A 16,046-nucleotide genomic window follows, 5' to 3' on the forward strand; every position below is an offset into this window, starting at 1 on the left:
TTAATAGATGGGTCTCTGGAGTGTCTGCCCATCTATTAAGTGGAAAATTTAACAAGAAAATTGTTATCTATTTATTAAAATGCTTCAGTGAACAAGCCATTCTGTACTTCTGCTTGACATAACGGCGACACTAATTTACATAAAAAAGAAAAAAAACACCTCCAGACGCAATTTTTTTTTACCCATGAATGATCAACTAAAATTGCTGAAGATCCAGAGCTACTTTGAAGATAATTGGGTCATTCGTGTCGATTCACACAAATCCCCAGAACTTTCCCAGTGAGACCTCTTCAAGAATACCGTAATTTTCGCACTATAAGGCGCACCTGACTATAAGCTGCCACCCACCAAATTTGGCACAAAAGTGGAATTTGTTCATAGATAAACCGCACTGGATTATAAGCCGCAGCTGTCCTCATTGTATTATGGGATATTTACACCAAAAGATATTAACACTTTATCTGACAGCGCCATCATACGACTGTCATAAGACCAAATGAATCACCATTTCTTCATTGCTTGAAGAAACTTCATTTGGCCATCACTGCTCCCTTGGTGGAGGCAGTAAACCTCTGCTGCCACCTGCTGTCAACATTGTTGTTGTCCAACATGCCTCCGAGCATGCATTGCAGCGGTACAGATGTAAAAAAACAATCAAAATTTATGATCTGTGCTAATTATTTCTTCAGTTACTGTTCCAGCTGTTTCATTAATTGCTAGTTATGGTATTTGGTAACACTTTATATGACAGTGGCGCCATAAGACTGTCATAAGTATGACATGACACTAGGGTTGTTCCGATCATGTTTTTTTGCTCCCGATTCAATTCCAATCATTCCCAATAATTTTCCCGATCATATACATTTTGAAGATGCATTAAGAAAAAAATGAATAAAACTCGGACGAATATATACATTCAACATACAGTACATAAGTACTGTATTTGTTTATTAGACAATAAATCCTCAAGATGGCATTTACATTATTACATTCTTTCTGTGAGAGGGATCCACGGATAGAAAGACTTGTAATCCAAAAGGATAAATGTGACTTTGTATATTGTGACTAAATATTGCCATCTAGTGTATTTGTTGAGCTTTCAGTAAATGATACTGTAGCCATTTAATTGTTGTGCCCAAATGCATGATGGGAAGTGCACCCATGACTGTGCGTAGTGGTACCAATTGATATATCTTATCTGCGTTGGGAAATAACATAGGGTGTTAAGAAAAAGATCAATTACTACCTTTCTTCCCCACATTGCTCCCCACGATATTTCTAATTGAAGGAAGAGGGATTGTAAGGCTTTAGCCAATTAAAAAAATGCTCCAAAGGCTGCTAAAACACACTCTACTCATTTTACGGTGCCTTTTAGCTGCATACATAGATAAGCCGGCGCCATCACAGATTGAACGCGACAATGCGTGAGTGGGTCGTCCAGCGCATGCGTTAATTGCGTTAAATATTTTCACGTGATAAATTTGTAAAAGAAATTAATTACCGCCATTGACGGGATAAATTTGATAACCCTAGCTTAAGCCTAAACTAAAGACTCTGGATGAGTGTAACACATTATGTCTGTATCGTTAAATACAATTAGAAAATGATTTAATTAAAATATATATATATATTAAAAAGAGGCATGTCCGATTTTTTTTTTGCCAATTCCGATACTTTGAAAATGACGTGATCGGGACATCTCTACATGACACCGTCATGAGCATTAATGAATGCTTATAACAGATGCCATTTAGTGTTATCCGGCAATCGGTTATCCGGTTATCGGATGACACGTAATGACATCTGTTATAAGCATTCAGGAATGCCCATGACAGTGTCATGTCATAACTACGATGGGCTTATGACAGTCTTATGACGTCGCTGTCAAATAAAGTGTTACCTATAAACGCAAATAAATTAACAAATAAACTCCACTGGACTATAAACTGCAGGATTCAAATTGAAGGAAAAAATTAGCGTTTTATAATCCGAAGATTACGGTAATAGTGGGTATACATACTTGGAGATTAGGGGGTCTATGCCCCACCCCCCTGGTGGCCGAAAAAGGCCATTGATATAATTGACTTTCCAATTTATGAATTTAAAATTAAGACTTTGCCGGTAAAATCGTGTCTATAAAAGTTGTAAAGCAATAAGTCAAACAACAAAAATTAATGAAATGAACAAAAAATTTTTTTTTATGGGGGATCAAAATTATTTTTCAAACAGATCATGTGACTAGCACCTTAGAGTTGGTCATTTGCTTTGCTTAGCCAAAAAAAAAAAAAAAAAAAACACCTGAGGACAGAAGAGTCAAAATGGATATACGTAATTTTTTCAAACCTAAGCTTTCAAAAAGCAACAACAACAACTGAACGAGAACCGAGGATTGAAGACGTTGACCATGAAACGCTGGAAAGCTTCGCCAAAATGGTGAGCGAAGTTTGAGTTTGCTCGATTAAAGACGTTAAAAAGTAATGGGAAACAACAACGACAAAAAAACGTTCATTTTCAACATATTATCAGAAATGATCCTGGCTCAAATATTCAGTCAAAAAGTATGCGGCGTCTACTTCTCCACTAGGTAAGGTAGAAAAACGCGCGCTCACACACGCACGCACACACAAAGCTGGGATGCCTACATCTTATAAAATAGGTTTATTGCTGACACTGCGTTTCGGGGTCATCAACATTTTTGCGCCCACCCCACGCCACAAAAGTCAAACCTACATGTGTTTAGTGTAATAATCGTGTAAAAATTAGGCATATTGTTGTGTGAGTTGACATGGAATGACCCAATTTTGAATATTTCCTATTCAACTGAAAAAGGGTTGTCATACAGAATTGCAGATTTCTCAAGCTACAGCAATCTAACTGCAAGTAAAGGGTGAATTGCAATTAAAGGATAGGAATCAGTATAACGGGACAGAGAACAACTTTATCATGTGCATTCTTAAACATGTTTAATACATTGGAAAAACACAGAATGTAATTTTCCTGATGTTTAAGAGTATAGAAAATGTAAATAAAAGCCAGTATTACTAGCCAGTATTATTAAAAGAAATGTTCCATTGGCACTAGGGTTGTTCCGATCATGTTTTTTTGCTCCCGATCCGATCCCAATCGTTTTAGTTTGAGTATCTGCCGATCCCGATATTTCCCGATCCGATTGCTTTTTTTTGCTCGCGATTCAATTCCAATCATCCCGATAATTTTCCCCGATCATATACATTTTGGCAATGCATTAACAAAAAAATGAATAAAACTCGGATGAATATATACATTCAACATACAGTACATAAGTACTGTATTTGTTTATTATGACAATAAATCCTCAAAATGGCATTTACATTATAAACATTCTTTCTGTGAGAGGGATCCACGGATAGAAAGACTTGTGACTTTGTATATTGTGACTAAATATTGCCATCTAGTGTATTTGTTGAGCTTTCAGTAAATGATACTGCAGCCATTCAACCCAAATGCATGATGGGAAGTGGACCCATGACTGTGCGTAGTGCTACCAATGGATATATCTTCTCTGCGTTGGGAAATAACAGAAGGTGTTTAGAAAAAGATCAATTGCTACCTTGCTTCCCACTTTGCTTCCCATGATATTTCTAATCGTAGGGAGAGGGATTGTAAGGCTTTAGCCTATTAAAATAAGGCTCCTAATGCTGCCAAAATGCACTCTACTCATTTTACGCTGCCTTTATCTCTCTAAATGGGTAAAACGGTGCCATTACAGATTGAGCGCGACAATGCGTGAGTGGGTCGTGCAACGCATGCATTAATTGCGTTAAATATTTAACGTGACACATTTTTTAAAAATTAATTACCACCGTTATCGGTACGTTAAGCCTAAACTAAAGACTCTGGATGAGTGTAACATATTATGCCTGTAACGTTAAATACATTTAGAAAATGATTTAAATAAAAAATATATATATTAAAAAAAAGCATGGCCGATATTTTTTTGCCGATTCCGATACTTTGAAAATGACATGATCGGACCCGATCAATCGGGATGCTGATCGATCGGGACATCTCTAATTGGCACACTTAATTTGATCAAATGCCATTCACATAAAGGTCTTTTATACTAGCTGTTGTCTATCCCTTTAAGTAAAACAAAGAATTTTTGACATAACAAAACTGATTTTGAATTACGGTGTATATATGCGTGTATGTGTTAGGGTGCGTAGTGCCTCCAGCTGTGTCAGAGTGCAGGTGGATTACAAAAAGAAAGATGGAGCAGGAAGAAGAAGACAAAGGAGAAGCCAAGGGCTTTAAGATGCTCTCAAGAGAGCTCAGTGCAATGCCGATCAATCAATGTGAAAAAAAAAAAGAAAAACAACTCTTTGATGCTCTGGTGTGTCTGGTAGAAATAAAAGCAGATGTCTCATGCCTTCAAAGATGAACTGGGATGAACAAGATGTCTCCTCACACTGCTATTCCCGATCCTAAAATCCCAATCAGATGCTCAAGGGCCAGGTGATGCGCTGAGAACAGAGGCATCTCACTAATCACATTAGGGCTAACAGTGAATGATCATGTTCAATTCCATTAGCAGTAGCCAATGAGTTAAAAATGGACTACAGAGGTGACAAACTCGACGTTGAGGGACAAGATCCATTCCGCCACATAATTTTTTGTGGCCCGCAAAAGCAAATCATGTGTATCGATTCATATTTTTCATTAATACAGCAAAATGTCTTTCTTATAACTTTCAAAAAGAGATGTTGCAAGCATTTTCACTTCCCAATACCCTTTTAAATAACGAATAGTTGTTGAAGAAAACGTTTTTACTCGCTACTAATTTCAAAACCAGGTATCAGGCTAATTAAAAGAAACAAAACAAAAAAAGTAACCTCCAGATGCCCCCCCCCCAAAAAAAAAGTTATTTTACACCTATAACTTGACAATTAAAAGTAATTTTTTCCTTGTTTTTCACTTTTGCGACCACTAATCAAAACTGGCGTTGTCCTTGTCAAAACCAGGTATCAGGCTAAATAAAAGAAACAAAACAAAAAAAGTAACCTCCCGACGCCCCCCCCCCCAAAAAAGGTTATTTTACACCTATAACTTGACAATTAAAAGTAATTTTTTCCTCATTTTTCACTTTTGCGACCACTAATTAAAACTGGCGTTGTCCTTGTAGACGTTTCAGTATGTGCTCATCTGTCTATGTTTATTCAAAATTGTTGGAAATCTATTGTTGGACTAAAACTTTCAATTGTAATTTTACAGATGAAAACATTTTGAGTACCGTAATTTTCACACTATAAGGCACACCTGAGTATAAGCCGCCATCCACCAACACGAAATCGGCATTCGTTCATAGATAAGCCGCAGCTGTCCTGCCTGTATTATTGGATATTTACACCAAAAGATATTAACCGGTAAAACTTTATTTGACAGCGGCATCATGCGACGGTCAGAGGACCATATGAACCACCATGAAGCTTTGAATAAATTGGCTGCAAAGCTTCATTGCTTCAAGAAGCTTAATTTTGCCATCACTGCTCCCTTGGTGGCGACAGTCAACCTCTTCTGCCACCTGCTGTCAACACTGTCTTTGTTCAAAATGCCTTTTAGCATGCATTGCAGCGCTATAGATGTAAATTACTATCAACATTCAGGTTCTGTGCTAAATTATTTCTTCAGTTATGTTCCAGTTGTTTCATTAATTGCTAGTTACTGTATTTGGTAACACTTTATTTGACAGTGTCGCCACAAAACGGTCATTAGACAATCATAATTATGACGTGACACTGTCATGAGCATTAATAAATGCTTATAACAGATGTCTTTTAGTGTTATTAGGCAAATTATCTCACTTTTGAATGGATGTAAAAAATCCAAGCTGGACATAAATGGAGTTACTAACATAATTTGCTGGATGACACTTAACTCATTTGCTCCCAAAACGTATGAATACGTTCTATTTTTAATTGTTTCAGTGTCCCAAAGACGCATTTATATGTCTTTTATGATTTTTTTCATAAGAGACGTCTCTGGGTTCTGATTCAACTGAGCTTCAAAGCACAAAGCTGAAAATCCATTTCAAAGAAATAAAAATGGCCACTGGAGGGTAGTAGCGCATTTGGTAACCCGATTCAACGGCAACGAACGGCCGAGCAGCACGGCTGGGGCACCGGCGAAAGGATGCTAGGCGGTGGACGACCTAACAGAACAACAGAGAGGACACCCGGGATGCCAAGCGCTGGACGGCTGAGCAGAACGACTGGGACCACCAGTGCAGCCGACGATGTCGCTGAGTCCGTGCTGCTCGCCGAGCTGACGCCACAGAGACTCAAAAAAATCCATCTTTATGAGACAGGCGGCGATGAGGGAAAAGTTTACGTGGCTGTCGCAGCAACAACAGCATCATCTCTCAGTTAGTTATGTGTAAATAAATTGTTACTTTGCTATCAAAAGCTCTATGGCTACGTTCATACTACAGGTCTTAATGCACGAATCCGATTTTTTCGTGTTTTTCTGACTCGAGTGAGGCATTAACTTGACGGTCTGAACGTGACAAGTTGCATAGAACGGGACCATTTCAAATCCGATCTGGGTCACTTTCGTATGTGGTCTAAATCCGATCTGGGCCACATTTTTCCAGACTGTCGCGGCAGTCTGTACTGTCCAGTCCCGCAAATCGGATTTAATGCAGCAATTACGTCATCAAATAGCGAGAGAGTCGTTACCGTAGCGATGCACCTGTGCGTTATTAGCGCCTAGCTTGCAGTGAACACGGCTTTTGAGGAAGGGCTGAGCTTGACAACAGTCATAAAAAATAAAAATGGGTTGAGGATAAGCCTGAGAATGCTCAGTTTTCTCTCTGTTCCAAGTGAGCAATATTTCAACATTGCCTCCACGGCCGAGAGTCGGGACAAACTGCCCGCATGTGTGTGTGACGTGCACGGACAGTGCGTGCATGCTATCGATCCATATAAACTTTGAATATAAGCCTAAACGGGGATTATTTATGTCTGTTATTTGTGTCCACCTTTTGAAAAGCAAAATATGATATCTCTGGAATGACGGATGACGTCTGTCATTTGTTTTGATGGTTCTGCGCATGCGGGTCTTCTTGCTTAGCGCGTGTCGGACTGCGAATTAGTGCGCATGCGTAATACTTGAACGGTCTCAATGGATAAAGGCAGTCTGAACGGGCACGCCAAAAAAACGGATATGACAAAAAATCGGATTCGTGCATTAAGACCTGTAGTATGAACGTAGCCTAATTGTCTTGTTGTTTATGTTGTTTTGTAAAAGGAAAACATTATTCAGATGTTTGGGATGTAACGAAAGCAAAAAATAGCCGTGTTAAAGTCAAAGTTAAGTTTGAAATGTATGCTTTCACAAAAAGCTCAATTTGTCTGTTGTATCATCAGAAATTGGAAAATTGCTCAAACTGAGCTATTTTCTAATGCTGATTTCTAAAGAATGGAAAAAGATATTTTTCAGTAACTTTTTTTCCTGCTGAAAGAAGAGAGTAATCTTTCTTTTGGTTGGTTCCATGTTTATAAAGCAATAGAACAGAATTTTCTGTGGGCCTTGCAAAATCAATCAAAATCCAGTAAAACGGCCGGGAGCGAAGGACCTTGCTCCGGTGAAAATGGCTGGGAGAGAATGAGTTAATGAAATCTGTCATAAGCATTTAGTCATGCTCATGATAGTGTCATGTCATAATTATGACCGTCTGATGACAATCTTATGACGCCGATGTCAAATTAAGTGTTATCAAATACCATTAATAAAACAACTGGAAGAGTAACTGAATAAATAATTAGCACACAATATTAACTATTTACATTTGCAGCGCCGCAATGCATGCTAGGAAGTATGGGTTGCCTATTAATCCAAATAAATCAACAAATAAGCCGCACTGGACTATAGACTGCAGGATTCAAAATAAAGGAAAAAGTGGCTTATAGTCCGAAAATTACGGTAATTGTTGACTAAAAACTAAATGTACCGTAATTTCCCGAATATAACGCGCACTCCCCCCCCCCCCCCCCCCCCCCCAAATCAACTTGTAAAATCATGGTGCGCATTATACACGGGTACAGGGAAGGAGACAAATACACACACACACACACACACACACATATATATATATATATATATATATATATATATATATATATATATATATATATAAATTTATATATTATATATACAAAGACCAATTTTTTTTTTTTAATTGACACGGCCATGTTGTGTTGAAGAAACGTATGCTGCGATCTGTTGCCGACCATTACGGTATGTGACGTCACCATTTTGTTTCGGTTATACTTCACTCTGATTGGTCGAATGATTTCGTCTGTGTTAAATTCTACCTTTTTCACTCTTTGTAAAGCTCCGAATTTAGTTTCTTGAACTCATTTGAGTCAACATTTATTGATATTGCAATATTTAATAATATTAATAGTAAAAGTTGCAATATTTATTGCAGCTCCGCAACTCGGACCATAACAAACGTAACAACACAGACTTCCTGTGTGTGTCCGTCAACTATATCTGTCCCTCGGGAAACTCAAACCCAAATAACAATAGTTCCTATTGTTACAGTCTAGTCTACAGCGATGCGCTCTTTCCGATTTCCAACTTAAATCCTCACTTTTATTTTACCGTATCAATCCATGGAAATAACATTTTTTCATCATGATGAAACTAGCAAGTTATACAGCAGCCTTTAAAAGAAAAGTCACATCTGTTTTGTTTTCTCCTGGATTCTGGTAAGTTGAAGTTGTCAGATCATATCATTACCGTACATATTACCCAAACTACCAATGTGCTATGCCTCTGCTGTGTTTCACCAGTCAGTAAGATGACATTTCTGTATCTATATACGAGCTCTGTTTTCTTGTATTCTTCTATTTATCGGTGCTAAAATTAGGGTGCGTGTTATACACGGGTACAATAATTTTCCCTAGATTTTACAAGTAAATTTGGGGTGCGCGTTATATATGGGTGCGCCTTATATTCGGGAAATTACGGTATATGAGATTTCGTCGACTAAAACTAAAATATTTTCATCCAAAAGACTAAGACAAAAATTAAAAGGGCTGCCAGAAACAACACTGATATTTACTTTGTGAGTTGCTTTACATTGCCAAAGATGAGTATGATGAAATCCCTGGTCTTTAGCGTAGAGGCAAGCAGGACAACATTGTTTGTTTGTTTTTTTTTCCTACAGTCTTATCGTGATTTCAAGTTGTGATCCATTTGTATTGTACGAAATTGCCTCTTGATTACTTGGTTCCATGATTTCTTAATCTTTCCATTTCCCTCACATGACTTCTCCTGGCATCATTCTCTTTCTGTATCTATATTATTTTGGACTTCCTCTCTAAATGGCAACCTTATCTCCCTTCATCCAGCCAGCTTGTGCTCGCCTTTGAGGGCTCCTAGGTGTCTTTGAGCCCCCACCCCCACACACACCCAACATCCTAACTCTTTGAAAACTTTATCACACTGATGCACTGCGGTCGAGGGTGATCATCCACAGCTTTCAGGGATGCTTTTCATCTCTATTTTTATCCCCTCATCCAGTGCGCTTTCCCCCCGTTTATTGCGCTTTTTCCTCCATCTACTTCTTTTCTACACTTAAAGTACAATGGCTCCTTGCGACGTTTTGAAGTGGAACCCTTCCCCAGAGGGTTAAGTGACAGGCTAGCTGTCACTATTGTTGACATACTGTAAGATCTAACAAGTTTGCCCGCCTTCGCTACTTCACAATCGATTAATGGCAGTGGAGAGCAGCGTGTGGTTGTATTCTGTGATCTATTTCTGGAGATAAAATCAAGATTTGAATAAGATGCAAATACAAATTATTCACTGTCCAAGGACTTTTCTTAAAATGTCTGCTCTCAGTTTCCATACGTTTCTCATTTTCTGCCTCATTGTTTTTCTGAAGTATGTGGAAGTCAACTTATCGAATGAACAGAAGCTCTATTTTAAATCAACTACGTTGTAAAACTAATTACTGTAAATCATTCTGGTATTCATTTATTACCATAATAACGCTTTTAACATTTTGAGCAACATCTGAACATTCATAGCCGTTAGGAAAAGTGTAAAGGGGGCCTGGGTGGGGCTTGCTGTTCCTTGCTGGTGAGGTGGACATCCCCTGGTCTCTGCACCTTTTTTTTAACGTACCACACACATCATACTCCCCAGGAGAGCTCTGGCAAAGGGCGGTGGGACGGGCAGCTGGGCTGAATTTCCATGCTGCGGTCCCACTGCCCCAAGCCAAGATCTTCTATTTTATTGCATACATAGCACTACCCTCCGCTTACCAATCCCATCACGGTGCTGGGTTATGGCTGCCAGCCGGGAACCTGGCAGCCACAGTAATAGGGTGGTAGGTGGGTCCCACACGTCTTTCTATGGCATGGCTCCCGAGGCGTGGCCTCGTCTCTGCCTAGCCTGCCGGCCGCAGGAGTGGGGGGAGGTTGGGCCTCCGGTCTCGCGTTGCCCCACGGCAGCTCCTCGGCGTTCTCCTGCCTCCGCCTTCCCCTCTCTTCTCTAACTGGGTATCCGCCCTGTGCTCAGCCACGGATCGCTGGCTGGGTGGCGGAGTATCAGCTGGATGTTGCCTGCTACGGCGGGGGACCCTGCCCTGCCCTGGGCTTGGTGGGCCGCTGGGGGCCCCGTGGCGTGCCGTGTCTGCTTGGGGCCTGCGGCGGTGGCTCGTGGCCCAGGTGGGTGGACGGGGTTGGGGACGGGCGTGGGGTTGGTGGTGCGTCCCCTCTTGCCATCCCCAAGGGCCGGTAGATGGGCGCGCGGGTGGACTGGGGGACCACCCTGGATTCCGGGGGGGACGAGGGCTCCTTTGCTGGGCTGTGGGAGGAGGGATGGGCTGCGCTGCCCCCCCGGGCTGGCTGGATGGGGGCCGTGGCCCTATGTCGGCGCCCGCGTGGCGTCTCCGCTCGTCTGCGTGGCTGCTGCGTGCCCGGCGGGACTCGTGTGCGACTGAATGTTATAGGGCGCGCTCGGGCGGGATGTCCCGGTGCCGGGATAGGCGATGTGGCGGCGTAAGGTCAGTCGCCAACGGGCTTACACTCACAAGGGATTCACACGATTACTGGGTTCTAGATCTACCCCTTTCTATCACTTAGCTTATAGACTCCCCCACCTTCTTTCCCCTCTTTCCCTGGTCAACATGCCCCCCACATGGTGTCAACTGCAAATACATTTAGCTGACGATAGCACCAACATATTGGTAGTTAGTGTAGTTAGGCGTTCAATGTATTTCTTGTTGTTTGTGTTTCTTCTCTTTCTTCTCTTGTGTTTCTTTTCTTCTGTTCCCCCATAGCCCCTTCCTGTTCGCTGTTTTGTCATAATAAATGAGGTATGTTGAATGATCACAAAAGGAGTCAGACTCTCAGTGTGAAACATTAAAACTGTTCAGCCTATCCGGGCACTTAGACTTCCATTCTCCGTGTCAAACAGCTGAACAGGACAGGTTAAAAAAAAAGATAAAATAAAAAAATTTAAAAAAACTAAAGTGTAAAAAATAGGCAGCATTTCATCAGTTACACCAATTACACTTCATTGTAATAAACTTTTTGTCTACTCTTTTCTGGCTCATGTGTCACTTCTCTTTCCCCATATATTATAAAGACGAAGGTCGATGCTAACGCTTTCACACAAATTCTGCAAAGATGGCAGAGGAACAGAGACAAAAGGGCTCGTCTGAGGATGAACAAGAAAGGGCAGCTACCAGGATATACAGAATAAACAGTGGCCTGGCTCTCACTCGCTGACGTGACACCCACCCCGCCTTCCAACTGACCTTGTCAGCCCTGACGAGTTCACACTAAGCCATATAGTTGCTAACCGTTATATGCTATTGTTTAGCCACAACTGGATTCATTACCTTAGTAATTTTCATCCTTCACACAGCCACTGAAACAGAAATGTTGTCTAATCCATCTGCAGGCGACCATCATGATTTTACGCCACTATGCAGGTGTGCGCCGATCCTCATGGGAAACGCAGTCTTCCTTAAGGCAAAACACTACCGTATTTGTCCACCGCCGTCGCTAAAACCGACTAAAACTAAAAGTAATTAAGTGTTGCTTTAAATTGTCCCAAACCCAACTATATATACTTCATAATATATTGACAGGACATGGGGGGCGGGGCCGATTCATAGGGGGCCTGTCTCCGTCAAAGATGATGAGTGGAAACACAGACAGAGCTTTTTCTGTTGAAAATTCTTGGGAATAAATGCTTAAATCACTGAATTCTTTATAGATATGGATGTAAAAAGTCGATTTTTGTTTAAAAGCAAAAAAAAAAACAAAAAAAAACGTGCAGTTAGCATTCATTTTACGTAAATATTGCGAACTATGATACTAGCCAGTAAGCAAATTAGTGGCCGCCATATCACAGACAAAGCTTTTCCCGTAGAAAATTCTTGTGAATAAATGCTTAAATCCCTGTATTCTTTATAGATATGGACGTAAAACAGTCTCGATTCTTGGTTAAAAGCAAAAATACGTGCAGTTAGCATTTATTTTACGTAAATATTGCGAACTATGATGCTAGTCAGTAAGCAAATTAGCAGTCGCCATATGTAAACAAAGAGCTTTTTCCGTTGAAAATTGTTGTGAATGAATGCTTAAATCCCTGAATTCTTTATCGATATGGACGTAAAACAGTCTCGAGTCTTTCGATTCTTGGTTAAAAGCAAAAAAAAAAACGGGCAGTTAACAGTTATTTTACATAACTATAGCGAAGTATAATGCCAATGCTGTAGCGGCTAATTTCTCCCATTAATTTTTTTTCCACAACGTTTCAAAATGCAGCCATGGTACGAAAAATAGGTAACACTTTATAATAACTATCCGTTTAACTAGTTAATAGATCATGAGTAAACTGTTGATAAATGATTTATTTACAGGGTGTTCCAATATGGTTGACCCCATTCTAAATGCCCATGCTAGTTGATGGATCTTAATAAAACTATATACACTTTATGTTGAAGGTCATAAGTTTGATTGGTTAAATATACAAAGTACAAATATTTGTTGGTTCTATGGCAGATTTTCATGAATGTGCAACATGAGCGCTGACTGCAAAATGCCTTATCAAAATGCCTTTTTCTTTTGAAGTGAACGTCATTTCTTAACTTGAAAAGATAGAAATGCCAAACGTTACACACAAAAACTTGAAACGTTTCTACACAAACTGTGTTTCGGGTTAAGAACACACTGTAAATGCTTAACAAACTGTTAAATACTTCACAAATCAACAATAAATCATTTATCAACAGTTTACTAATGATCTATTAACTAGTAAAACGGAGTTATTATAAAGTGTGACCCAAAAATACAAGAATTACCTTGAATCCTCGAACAAATCCCTCCTGAGACAATCTTTCTTGTTATTATGCAGTGCAGCTTTCGTACTTTTTCAACCTAAATCTGGCGTTAGATCACTGCATGAGACCGACTGCTAATAAATGAAGCGGAGTGTGGGACGGTCCCCTTCGGGAAGGCGTGAATAGCGAATGTGTCACGTCAATATATGATGAAGTCTATGCTATTGACATAACCAAACCTTTATAAAAGCACATGAATATTATTAGTAATACAGTACTTTTAATTTCTTCACTTATTATCACTAAGCTGCCTGATTACATTTCATTGTTTTAAAGTTAACGTCACCTCTCTTTTGAGATTTTTTTTTCTCTTTTACAGCCCTGTGTTTTGAGTCTAAAATATAAACCATAATTCACCTGGATTTTATAGGAATGTTTGAACTAACATCTTACAAAGTGTAAAAATAATTTCATTCTGTAAGATGTGTACTGCATGCAGAATGCAAAAATTTATAAGCATAGTTGAGCAGGTTTTAGTCGAAGGTTCCACTGCACATTATAGGCTATCCATATTAAACGTTTTATGTCCGCAGATGTGTGTGTGGGCGTGTGCGTATACAGGAGACCCCTTGTGGACAGCCGATAAGACCCCCCCATGCGTTTCTGAGTCTTCACAGGAGAATCAATTGGAGTCACTTTCTACGTGCGCAGCTTTTAGAAGGTTCATTTTGGCTCCACTCCTCAACCTAGATAAGAATGGACATACACGCACACACTCAAACACACAAGTACTGTACCATATTTCCTCAAATTGTGGCACCACCATGCTGTTGTTAAAGGGACGAAACAAGATTTAAATACTTTTCTACTCCATGCATGCTCCACCAATGCCCTGATGAGTAAACAGAGTCCTGACATTTTTACTGGGCCTAAAAGCCTTTTTCTGACCTTCAATAGAAGGTTCGGGTCGATCACTTTGGGCAAACACGCGCCTATGCACGTCCCCGCGGCAGCAGTGCTGTTTCACCCAGCCTCTGCCTGGCCTCTGCGTGGCAAAAACAGTTTTCTAACCCACTTAAAACTTCCTCCTCACCGTTTTTACGTTTCTGATGCTGATTTGATGGGCCAAAGGCTCGTTGCTTTATGATTGTGCTGATACAAGCATGTCACCATGCGCGAGCTGCAGTTACGCTTTAGGCAGGAGGTGGCAGTCGCTAGTTAATAAAGTGATAAATTCAGTATAATCCCTTTAAATAAATACCTGCAACATGAAGCAATTATCAGAGAATCCCAAAATCTGAAAAATAAGATCCTAATGAAACTTTTCAAATTTGTAAAAAGAAATGTCAAAATGAATATGTTTAATAAACGCTCTAACATCTATAACCCTTGCTAAATCCTGTTTTGTTTTCTCATGGAACCTTCAGATGCATGTGTTGACTTGCATCCATCATTTTTTTTTTCAAAAAGAAATGTCAAAATTCCGAATTAGTCTCAAAATCAAGAAATTTTAAGGTGTATCAAATGTGATACATTCGGCAATAAAGGGTTAAGAAAAGATACCGACATCAGACAATCGCAGGGCATATACAGACGGACATTCTTCAATAAAGTAAGGAAAACTTGAGAGCTTTAGAACTTTAGAACAGTAATTAGGGCTGTCAAAATTATCGCGTTAACGCGCGGTAATTAATTTTTTAAATTAATCACGTTAAAATATTTGACGCAATTAACGCACATGTCCCGCTCAGAAAGTATTCTGCCTTTTGGTAAGTTTTACAGCAAGGCTTTTTGTGCTGTCCAACAGCGAACTCTTGTGGTCGCTATGCGACATGGTTTATTGTTTTCTTGCCAGTTCATTATGGCTGCACGACGTCTCGGGCTGATAATGTTTTGCTTATATGATCCTTGGACAAGATTTGTCCGTAAGTATGGTTGTTGTAAAGAATGTACGTATTATGTTAGTAAGCGAAATGTTATATTTTTTGTATGAGACGCTTTTTGTTTATGTTTAGTGAACCTGTATAGCGTGCTAAGCTAACGTTGTTGCTAATGCAATGCTTGTGTACTTTTTTTTAGTAGTTTTACGTCGGTCTAAAGAGGACAATGGTTTGAAGCCATTTTATTAATAAAGCAGATGAAAAAGGAAGAAGTCTAATTATTAAGGCGTCGTTCACTAGCTGTCTAGCTTTGGAAAAAGTAGACACTTCGGAGTGAGGACAGCATAGACAGATTTAAATGACAGTCCTTATGTACCGTATGTTGAATGTATATATATATCCATCTTGTGTCTTATCTTTCCATTCCAACAATTTATTTTACAGAATATATATATAATTTACAGAAAAATATGGCATATTTTATAGATGGTTTGAATTGCGATTAATTGCGATTAATTACGATTAATTTTTAAGCTGTAATTAACTCGATTAAAAATTTTAATCGTTTGACAGCCCTAACAGTAATGCTAACTAGTGTTGCACCGATCCCATTTTTTGGGCCCGATACAGATACCTGGCTGTGCAGTATCCGCCAATACCGATACCATTCCGATACCACTCTGTTTGCAAAAAAAAAAAAAAAAAACATACAGTATATATATATGTATATATATGTACGTATAAGGGATGCAACGATACAGTTAAGTCACGGTTCGGTATGATTTTCGATACAATTCAATACATTTAATGCTCTGAAACAG

The 16,046-nt window shown here is 39.5% G+C and overlaps 1 protein-coding gene across 2 annotated transcripts in view; it reads right to left on the minus strand.

The window, feature by feature from the left end:
• ncanb (neurocan b) overlaps window positions 1-16,046 on the minus strand; it is a 401,378-nt gene that overhangs the window by 73,632 nt on the left and 311,700 nt on the right. The gene's annotated exons all lie outside the window — the stretch shown is intronic.

The sequence above is a fragment of the Corythoichthys intestinalis genome, chromosome 7 (assembly GCF_030265065.1).
Source record: "Corythoichthys intestinalis isolate RoL2023-P3 chromosome 7, ASM3026506v1, whole genome shotgun sequence".
In the NCBI taxonomy this organism is placed as follows: domain Eukaryota; kingdom Metazoa; phylum Chordata; class Actinopteri; order Syngnathiformes; family Syngnathidae; genus Corythoichthys; species Corythoichthys intestinalis.